This window comes from Fukomys damarensis, unplaced genomic scaffold (assembly GCF_012274545.1).
Source record: "Fukomys damarensis isolate Sample0158 unplaced genomic scaffold, DMR_v1.0_HiC HiC_scaffold_21, whole genome shotgun sequence".
Lineage (NCBI taxonomy): Eukaryota > Metazoa > Chordata > Mammalia > Rodentia > Bathyergidae > Fukomys > Fukomys damarensis.
In genome coordinates, this window is record NW_022900933.1 from 22864037 (window position 1) to 22875923 (window position 11887).

Consider the following 11887-nt stretch of genomic DNA (forward strand, 5'->3'; position numbering starts at 1 on the left):
TTTTTTTTTTTTTTTTTTTTGGTACCGGGGATTGAACTTGGGTCCTTGTGCTTGCAAGGAAGGCGGCGGAACCACTGAGCTAAATCCCCAGCCCTCAGAATGCATGTTAATGTTGTGAAACTGCATTGACCTAATTAAACTATGTGAAAAAGTCAGTTTGGGAAAAAATTTGGGAAGTGGAGATCTGCTATTGTAAGATATTCCTTTGACACGTGAAAGAGTCAATATTCACAAGGTCAGTGACCAGACCACATATGATAAAGAACTTTGACCCACAACCTCTGTAGCAATTGGCCTAAAACAATCAGGACTTGATCAATGACTGCCAACCTCCCTAATTTTTGCTCCTGCCTCCATCTCAGAACAAAATAGAGAAGGCCTAATAAGCTTCTCAAACAAATCACACAAGGATGCCCTGCTTCAAGTTAGTTGGCCTCCTGCTTCTCTATGTGAACCATCTACCATGAGGACATACTCAAAACTTCCTTTTCTTTTGTTACAAAGTTTTCCCACATTCTTGTCTATTTTAAGTCTTTGTCAACACAAGTGGTCATGGCTAACTCCCTTGCTATAACACTCTGAATAAATAACCTTTGCTTTCAGCCTTTGCTTATTTTCACTTGTACTTTAATAACCAACCACTATTTCTAAAACTAAACAGAATACATTTACCTATTAACAAATTCTTTTTCTCAACTTTGTAGTGTTGGTTGACTCTGCCCGAAATTCTCCTCCTCCCATAAATTCCCCATTTATTATTAGTACATATCGGTTATACAGATTAATGAGTCTCACTTTGGCAGATGTGTACAAACACATTACATATTTTAATCATTTCCCTCATCAACCCCCTGAACTCAGCCCTCCTCTTAGATTCACATGTTTCTGTGGGGGATTTCAATGTGTATAATGCATTTGATATATACCAATAACCCTCCCATATATTCATCATTCCCAAATACTAATTAGTTATTAACTTCCTCTATTTGATCACCAGCATTTAACTAGTAGATTTCTTTAGATGTTTCTTATACTTATTTTATCTGATAACATCAAAATATGGCAAATGTTTAAATTAAAATTAAAATATTTATTACAGTAAGAGACACATTGCCATTATTCCCCATCAGAATATTCCCACTTGCTTTGAACACATTTGTCCCATCATTTTAGTCCCTTCCTGAAGCAGCTCTGGAAGTCTCTTTTATGTGTTTTTGTTGGGTGTGATAAAAAGTATGGTGAATGTTGCTGCTGAGTGCCATCCAAAGAAAAGGCAGGCTTGTAAAAACAGCATGTCCCTCTCTACCTTATTCTCTGGATCTGACACCAGGCAACTTCTGGCTCTTCCCCAAAGTTGAAATGACCATGAAAGGTAAATGTTTTGAATTAATTCAGGACATCAAGGCAGCCATGACAGAGTAACTAAAAACACTTATGAAAAAGTCTTCCAAAACTACTTCCAAAAAGCGGCAAGAGCAATTTGGTAAGTGTGTTTGAATAGAAGGAGAATATTTTGTAGGGGGATAATGGCAATGTGCCTTTTACTGTAATATATTTTTTAAAAATTGAATATTTACTGTATTTGTTGATTGTACATGGTTCTATTTCATTGCACCTGTTCCTCTTTCAAGAGGAGATAGCTTCTTAAAACAGTGATTTTTTTTTTTCAAGTTGAACTGTGTATCAACCAACCAGCTGATCAAGGTCCCCTAAGTTTTCTCTAGGTGTGAGATCTGGGTGCTTTTGTGTTTTTGAAAAGATTTCCTAGGTGTTCTGTGTGTAGTTAAGGCTGAGAACTATTGCTGGATCAAACCCAGTGTCCTTCACTCTGATAGTCAAGGCTATCAAATTGCTTGTCCCACAACTGGCAAACTCTTATCAATATTTCTCAAGCTTCTTTGATAGGAACAACATGGGCACCTGTTAAATCCCATCTTCCCTTGGCTGTATCTCAGAATGACTCACTCTTTGTGGGATGGCCCTGATAAGTGGTGTGTAGTCAAGTGCTTCACTGATTCCTGGGTTTAGGGATGGTGGAAACTGGCTGTAGAGTACCTTGCAGCCTCCAAACATCGATGTGCCTATGAATCCCCAGGGGCTCCTGGTGTGCAAATTCTGATTAGTAGCCAAGGAGGGGCAGCTGGAGTCTGCAGCGCCAAACCCCAGGTGCTGTCAGCCCAAGACCCATCCTTGAGTATACGTGACTGCCCAATGCAGTCACCCAGGGAGCCTCCCAAACTGAGGTTTAGGACTTATTCCCAGAAAGTCTCATTTAATTGGTCTGGGTATAGCTTGGGGAAATAAGGATTTAAGAAAGATCCCAGGTGAGAGTGGTGTGCTGTTATGGCTGAGAACCAATGGTGTATAGATTCTTCCCTGTGCCTACTTTTACTGTCATGCTGTCCTTGCCATCTGGATCATCTTTCTTTTTCACGTTCATTAAATAACATGCTATAATTTCTATCAAGCTCTGCTCAAAATATGGCTTCCTTTTCCAAGATGCCTTCTTTAATTAATTCAGTTTATCATGATCTTCCTCTCACTTTGATTTATTTTAGCACAAATGTGTACAATTTACACTCCATTATTATCCAATTACTTAAGGATATCTTTCAGATTATGTATGTATCCAAGTTTTGAACTCTGAAACTTGCCTGGAGGGTTTTGCAGACACCTGATAGTAATTTTGCTACATCAATGTTTTAATGTCAAGAAAATTATCCAAATTTTTGAAATAAGCGGAAGAGATTACTGTGTTTTGAAGCCCTAGTTTGACTTGACTCTTTACTGACCTGTGTATTTTACAACTTTTTAGTTGTAAAACTTTTTAAGCTAATTTGTCTATTTTACTCAGTAGATGTGCCAATAATATTTGTCTCTTGGAAAAGATAACCTCAAAGGTTATGGCATATTACACTGAAAGATATTCATCAGTTTTGAATGTAAGCCAGCAGTTTTATTCTAACATGTACTTATTAAAATGCCTATATACATCTCAATTGTTTCATCATTAATTCATGAGTTGAATAAAATATTTGATGTATTTGCTGGAATCATGATTTTTATCTTAAAATGTTTTAAAATAACGAAATTCTTAAATAAGAGTTTGACCAATGATATAATTTAGATTCTTAAAGCAAAGGATAAAGCTTTATATCTGAAGAAATGACATATGTTTTGAAACTATAAAGCAGAAAAATCAATAAATCAAACAACCTGTGAAAACCCCTACATGGTAATAATTTCAGAAGGAGTAAGCCATACAAATTTGCATGCTTGTAATCACGGATTAAGAGGGACAACCATTTTTAGCCTTTCCTTTTCCTCCCTGTGCAGTTCATCAATGAAAATAGAAATTCAGAATGCTAGGGCAATAATGAGAGGAGCCACCGCAGTGGAATCAAACAGTTCAAACTTTGGCTGTGTCCTTAGCAGCGATTCTTTGTGATTTTGGGTTAATAAATCCCTATGTCTGGTGCATAGTGGCTGCTCCATAAATGCTAGCACTCTTCTGCGTGAGCATATTTAGAGGACGAAGGAAGTGGACAATTGCCACCTAGATTGGAAGCCTCACTTATAGAGAAAGAGTTAAAAATGACTTAGTACTGTTTATATAGGGCCGTAAAAGCACCATCTGCTGGAACGAGCCAGTTCAGCTACCACGAAGCTGACGCACGCTAATGCTACACTGATAGGAGAGGACGGGCCCAGGTTTTGCTGTTCCTATCATTCATTATTCCATGAGCTGCCTTCCCGGGACCAGTCTCCAGTTTACCTATCACATAACCCAGTTGTTCAACATTTAAAGATTTGTTTTGGTGCTTAAATATTTATACTCTCCCCCAACCTTTTATTGCTATGGTTACCGCTGAAGGAAAAACAAGACTCAGGAGGTTACTGTGCGGTATATCAGCAGTTTTGGACTTCACCATTAGATTGGGGAAGATTTTATGTTGAATTAGAATCAGATGATTGGATTAATATTAAACTCTCATTTTGTATGATGAGGCTACTGTGCCTGGGAGAAAAGGATAAGGTCTATTCCTTTTTATACTCATCAGTCAGTGAAGAAAAGGCCACTTGCTTTGCAGCATACATTGCTGAGCCAGGAGTGAATAACAACAGATTCTGAACCATAGGGAGGGTTGCCTCCAAGAAAGTGTACAGCTGAAGGTTGTCCCAGTGGTAGAACCAACCTCATGATTTTTCCTGCTGCATCTCACAACACCTGTGTTTGGATCCTTGGTACCCATTAGGCGTAATGATGGGCTGATTCCACATCCCTGGGACATTTGGCCTCATTTGGATGATTCAAGAGAATAAAATATATGTCCCAGACACCTGCCAACTAGCGATAATAATAGCCCATATTTACATAATGTCTTTTTCCAAGAACGTTAAAGGCTCTTTTCTTTGACAATCTATTTCTGATATGGAGGGGGAGATAATCTCATTTTCATTTTGTAAAGTCATAGAATCCTGGTACGACCTAAATACCTGGCTCTTTTGGTAACTATTCCATATGCTAGATTTTGCTGCATGCTGAAATCACCTGGAGATCTTCAGTGACAAATGGATTCTTGGCTCTCATGTCAGGCATTCCCACTGAATTGTTCTGGGGAATGTGCTGTCATCAGGATTTTTAAAAGCTAGATTGGAATGTGCATAAACTCTTGGAGACCACATACATAAAGGATTTGGTCTGGGACATTTTTGCCAGCAGTAGAAAAAATTTCAGCTGGCAGAGCTGATAGAACTGTTCTTCTCCATTGGTTTTTCTTTCCTTATTGATGCTTTCATTTGCGATCAATACTACTAAGAAGGAGAAGAGACATTTGAACTATAGTCATGTGCTACATCATGATGTTATAGTCAAGAACCAAGCTCATGTGTGATGATGCGGTCCCAGGAGATAATAATGAAGCTGAAGAATTCCCATTTCTAGTAACATCATGGCCATCAGAATGTCATGGCACAACATGTTACTCGTGTTTGCAGTGATGTGGATATAAACAGAGCTATTGCAGTGCTAGTTGTATGAAAATATAGAGCATACAATTATGTATTGCACATACCATTTGATAATAATAATATACAACTGTTACTGGTTTATTCAATTTACTATAATTGATTGTTATTTTAGAGTAGATTCTTTTTATTGGGGGGTACTGGGGATCGAAATCGGGACCTTGGGCTTGCAAGGCAGGCGGTGGAACCACTGAGCTAAATCCCTGACCCTAGAGTAGATTCTTATAAAAAGTTTACTGAACTCAGTATGTTGTGTTACATGAATAGCAACCACGTATACAGTGGACTTGACTTACAGACTCAACTTGTTCGCAAGGGTTGCTTATAACTCCAGTTTTTCAGGTGAAGGCCCAGGCTCCTCCGCACAGGTGCTTTTGTGTTTTCACAATCTCTCTCTTGGGTAAGAGGCAGATCTCAGGCCAGGGTTTCTTAATTAACCCCTCACAGGAAAGGATGTAATGTTTCTTCCAGAACTCTTTAAGGGTTAAATATGTATCTGAGACCATCTAGAAGCACAAGTGGTCAGCATTTGGGTCATAACTCAAGACTTTGGTTGTAAGTTACAACTAAAATTCTAGTCATAACCCAAGTCATTCATATGTCAGGCCAGTCATAACTCAAGGGTCCACTGAATTTTATATCTGCAGCATCTCCTGATGGCATTATTCTCTTTTGTGCTTTATTTAATAGGCATATTATTATTCTTCTGTAACCTAGGTGGGTAGGAGTCCATACTATTGAGGATTGGGAAGGTTCACTCTGTAATGTTCACACAGTGATGAAATCACCTGACAATATGCTTCTTGGAATTTACCCCATCACTGAGTGGCACATGACTGAAAAGCCCAATGCCAGAGTCCTTGGGATGATCCCTACCCTCTTCTTTAGTCAAAAGTAAGCTGGCTTAGATCATTACCTTCTAGCAGGAATAATACCTTGGTGGAATATTCCAGAGAGAAAATAATAAATTAGCATATAGCTGTAGTTTTAAAAGACAATGACAAGAATAAATTCATTTTGAGAACTTAGGGTTCTGGGAAATGGATTTCAAGTCAGTGAACTTGGGTTTTAAGGAGAGAAAATGCTAAAAGCTGTGAATCCCATTGGAAAAGGGACCCTAACACCATGACTGAGTATAATGGGATGGGTGTGGTGTGCCTGGGAGGGATGTGTATCGTTAAATGTATTGGCTGTTCCCCAACTTCCACAAAGGCATGCAGCCATCTGTGGGGGCTTGGAAAGCCAAGGCCACCAGTACCTCCAGGGTCCTTGTATCACTGCTGGTAACTCAGCCATGACTCCTGGAGTTGTAGCAAGTTCATGTCAAGATGCGTGGGGATCTCATGGTGACTTTCATAAGGTTGTTTTATGGAAGCAGCTGCAAGTTTGGCTCCTCAGATGTTGAACTGTCCCTCCATTTGCCTGGCTGGAAAGAAGAGAAATAGGAGTAAGAGACAAGCAGAGTAACTATGGAAAAGGTGACCTGCACAGAAACCTTGGAAAGGAGAGAAAATGATTGGAAAGAGAAGGCAATAGGCTTTAGTAACTTTGCAGTAAAAGTCCATTAGTATCTTTGGAATGAAAGAGAAAAGTCACGTCCTCTACTGTCATTAATGGGAGAAAAGTGAAGTAATGACAAAATCCATCAGGAAAGCCTGGATTCCTGCCTGCTGTGGGCCTCCAGAAGGGCCTGGAGTCTCATGTCTAATGTGTGTCTTGTGAACGGTTACTTCATTTCTGTAGTCTTTTTGGTGCCCTGAAGTGTGAGGATATTTTCAATTTATTTCCAGAGCCACAAGGACATCCATGGGCATTTGAGATGTTGGAGCAATTCTGCCTAGAGATTGAGTTGCTGTGAGGCTGCATTAATTTACTAGGGCTGCCATAACAAATGACAGCAATCTGGATCATTAAAAACCAAAAGAAAAACAGGAATGTGTTCTGCGGGCCAGAATTTCAGAATTAAAGTGTCAGTGGGACCATGCTGCCTCCGGAGGCTCTAGGGAAAACTCCTTTATTGCCTCCTCTCAGTTGTGGTTCCCAGCAACACTCGGCATCTTTGGTTTGTAGCTGTACTGCCCTACCGCCATTGTATGATCTCCTTTCCCATATGTTTTTCCTGTATTTTCTCTTTTGATAATCACCTTTTCTGATAATCATTTAGAACCCATCTTAAATTCTGGCTGTCACCTTGATGTCCTTGGCTAATTACATCTGTGGAGACTTTCTTTCCAAATAACATAACCTTCTGAGGTTCCAGGAGAATAATGTGCATCTTTTGGAGGGCATTATTCAATCCCCTACAAAAAGAAACAGAAGAGAGAAGACACACGAGTGGGTTGAGAGCAGGGTCTAGCCCAGGGAATGTTAACGCTAGTTGCTGATTAGAAACACCTGGGGACCACACCGCCTCCGAGTCCTGGTTCAGCAGTGCACGTTTACCTTCAAATTCCAGAAAATGCTTTGGCTCGCTTTGGACTGCTGCTCTTGTGCCACCATCAGGCAGCTCTGGTACCTGTGCCAGCTCTTGCAAATGCAGGGTGCAGAGGTGCCTCCTGCAAGAAGAGTTGCTGCTCCTTCTGCCCCATAAGCTGTGCCAAATGCTTCCAGGGCTGCACCTGCAAAGGGGGGTTTGGCAAGTATAGTGGCTGCTTGTAATGTCCTCAGAGGCCTGTTCTCACTCACGCGGGAATAGAAGGACAGGAACAAATCTAGACCTTAAAAAAAAAAAAAAAGCCCTGGTCCATTTGCTAAACTCCATTTCTATGAAGTATGTGACTGATAATAAAATTTTTTGACTCGAAAAAGACAAAACAAGACAAGACCCATGTGAGGGCAGCCTTTAAAATTCCTCTCCTGATGCAGATGATAACAACACTGAGATTCCACCCCACCCCACAAAGAATGGCTGCTATCAAGAAATCACACAATAACAAATGTTGGCAGGGTTGTGGGGAGAAAGGAACCTTTCTCCGTTGTTGGTGGGAGTGCAGACTGGTGCAACCACTATGGAAATCAATATGGAGATACCTCAAAGAGCTGGGACTAGAGGTTCCATTGGACCCAGCCATCCCTCTGCTGGGCATCTTCCTAAAAGAATTAAAAGAATCATATCACAGTGATATATGCACACTTACGTATATAGAGGCACAGTTTGTTATAGCTAAAACATGGAAACAGCCCATTTGCCCATCAATTGGAAACTGGATAAAGAAGTTGTGGTTTTTCTATAAAATGGAATGCTACTCAGCCATAAAGAATGAGAAATTAGAGTCATTCATAGGAAAATGGATACATTTTGAGGATATACTCCCAAGAGAAACAAATAAGTCACACATGTGTAAATACCAAATAGTTTATCTGGTGTGAAAAACTATAATAGCACACAAGATCCTAATGGGATAATTAACAATGTGAAATAGGAAGAAAAGGGCTAAAGGTGTAGGGAAAGCAGGAAGGGTAGGGGAAAGGGAATAAGGGAAAAGAAAAAATATGAGAAAAAGAAAAAATGGAAATAAAGTATTTGTACATGGGGAGGGGAGGGGGGTGAAGGGAAGGCAGGGACAAGGGAAAAAAATGAGAACCAAGAACTGTCATGTAAAGGTACAAGATCCCAGTGATGAATGTAACTATACTGTATATCTAGAATGTACCAATAAACTCAATAAAAAGAAAACATATTCCTCTCCTGGCCCCAACACCAGATATTTAATCAGTGTGGGAGGCTCCTGGTAAGCATGGAATGTCTTAGTGCGAAGTGGGGCCGTTAAGATATATGGTTCAAGGCTGGAGATTTAGCTCAGTGCTGCTGCCACCTGCTTCACAAGTGCAAGGACCCGAGTTTGATCCCCAGTGCTCCTCCAAAAGATGCATGGTTTAAGAGGGCTGGTAAAGGGAAGAATGATGACTGTGAGGAGAGATTGGGCATTTTCATGCAGCATTGAAATGAATTCAGATTTGGCAAAGTCTCCTACACAAAATGGACTTGCAGGCCTTATAAGACAAGTTGAAGTTGCCAAGTCTAGACTTTTAGGTATTCTTCTGTACCTCTTGAATCTGTGGAATGGTAACCTATCCCAAAAGTGCACATGCAGATGACACAGACTCTACAGCAAGAGCCCTGGCCTAGAAAATCTGGAATACGGAGTTGCCTTACCTAAGAGGAATGTATCAATGAGTAGTCCCCAGGAACCAGAGCATGCTCTAGGACTCCTCTGCTCCATTGTACACACCCCAGATTCTGGAGAGACTCTGACAAATTATAGAAACCTATTCTAGTGTCACTTGGACACCACTGTTGGGGCACAATTTTGTCCGCACTGTACATAGAAACTCAGGACATTTTTCTAAGCCTTCAGCATTGACTTCTGAAATAGCTCATTCATTCTCCAGCATCTCTTTCCAAAGTGAGATCTAGGTGCACACCCTGCCTTGTCACTTAGTAGTTGCATGACCTTGAGCACGTTACTATGCTTGTTTTATAGGCAAGTTGATTAATACCCACCATAATGAGTTATTGTTAGGATCAGATTGTTCAGAAAGCTAATAGATGTTACTTCTCTTTCTCTACCTCCTCTCCATGGCAGGTGGTGACTTTGTCCTCTAACAATAAAAAAAAACACACACAGTCAGTGAGCAAGGTGAACTACTGTCATATTTCAATAACAATTAAATAGTAATGGTGCCGAATAATTGTTGACATTTTTCTGAGTGCTATGTACATCTCTATATAATGTATATAGATATTATATAATGATTAAATATGAGTCATATGTGTACAGTTTATCTCACCTAAAAATGCACACATTGTAGCTCAGAGACAGGAAGAAATTTACCTTAGGTTAGAGAACTTTTCAAATCCAAGAATATTTACTATTATCTACAGTCCACTGTGGTAGTCCTCCGAAGTCACTTTTGAATTATGTAAACACAGAGTTTTTTGTTTGTTTGTTTTTTGAATGTTGAACAATTTGGTCACCCTTCCGTTTATTCTTTCCACCTCTCTGCAATTTCTGCTTGTATACATTTAATCCTTTAATACGGACCCAGATTGTTTCTTTTAGTGTTTGAAGGATAACCTTCAAGTACCTCTGTGGTTTGACCCTTTCTTCCTTGTCAGCTTTAATTCTCACCATACCTCAAACTTCAGTGTGCACCTCAGTTCTTTATTCATTGTATTATTTACAAATGTTCCGAGAAATTCTAACTTCATGTTATAGGAACAGCCCATGCTTTCTCTCGGTCTGGAGCTCTACCCTCATGCTTGCCTGTTACCTCCTAGTCACTTTATAGATAGCATAAAGGCCATCTTAAAGAGTCCCTAATGCCTTTCACTTCTGTAACAAATTAATTGTTGCTTCATTCAGCCTCTGTTTCAATTTTTAGTTAATAATAAAACAGGCCCTGTATTATTTGCTTACTTGTTTATATCCTGTGTGAACTATGGGTTCTGAAACTTCTGTGTACATAGGATTCAGGCAACTTGTTAAAAATGCAGATTCTCGGAACACAGTTCCCTGTCTGATCACCATCATGTTTTTCCAAGTGCAGGTCAGGAATTATGGGATGTACCAACTCTCCACAAGGAGGATAGTCATTTTGTAGTGCCAACATGTACTAACAAAAAATAAAAACTGAAAAATTAAAAAGATTCAAGTGACCCAGTTCAAGTGCACGGAATGCGATCTTTGGCCAGGTAATCTTCATTTGTAAAAAACACGCTGAATAGTCCTTGAAACAATAATAAGACAGTGAAGAGTGCATGGAATTGCTGGAACCCTATAAAATCTGGCACATGTGGGCCTGCAATGAATGAAAGGGACACATACAAATAGCTTCATGCCAAGCAACAAAATTATGATGCGGGCTTTTGCCAAATGGGAAGAGATTTTGAACTACTTGAGGAGAGGAGGGAGTTACTTTGTCAAAACGGTGGAGACAAGCCCCAAGTTCAAGTGAACTATGGATCACTTCATCAGCAGAAACTGCTGTGTGGCTCCTGTTCCCATCTACTGAAAGAATAAGAGGCCCAGTCCAGGTCACAGGTCACATGGTTGACCAGAAGGCCAATACAGGCAGCAGTAACTGATGATTTACTAGATCAAAGACCTTTAAGCTAGGCAATAGCGATGGCCCTTGCTTATTGATTATCATCTGATAGCTTTAAATTATCTTCTGTGTCCTAGAGGACAGACAGAGGGGAGTTGGCAAGGAAAGGGGCTTAGAGAAGGTCAGTGAGTTATCCCTTCACAAGTTAAAGGCATCAAGCTGGTGCCTGCATCCTCTTTTCAAGGGCACTTACACGAGGGAGAGAAGAAATGAAATAGGCTTCTAATTATTTAAATTGGGCCTACAGCCTGCTGAGCAGTGCATTAACTAGCATTCTTCCTCAATGCGAGCTGTCGGCCAGGCAAGGAGAAAGAGATTAAACATGTCAGCAATAGGTGTGGAAATAATTGGGGGCAGTAATTGGGAGAAATCCAGGCACCTGATTGTGACTGCTCTCTAGTTCTCACTTTCAAAATCTAAATTCACATTAACATCTCGATGGCCTCATCCATATAGGATATAATTTATTAACAATAAAAAGAATTACAAAATGATTTGCATTTAGACAATCAGATAAGCCACAGCCTTAGTGCTAGTGTGACTTTACCAAGTGGATACCCAATTCCTGTTTCCAAACCAAAGTCTCTCATTTCTTTGTTTTTAAAAATTAAATTTTTTCCCAGTTGAATTTAAGCATAAGTCCTGTGTTGGTTTTCCAATCTGATAGTATGCATTCATCCTACTGCTGGAGTTTTTAAGTCCCTGTAGATAACTTGTTTGAGAATGGTATATTTTCTATAGTATAGATATT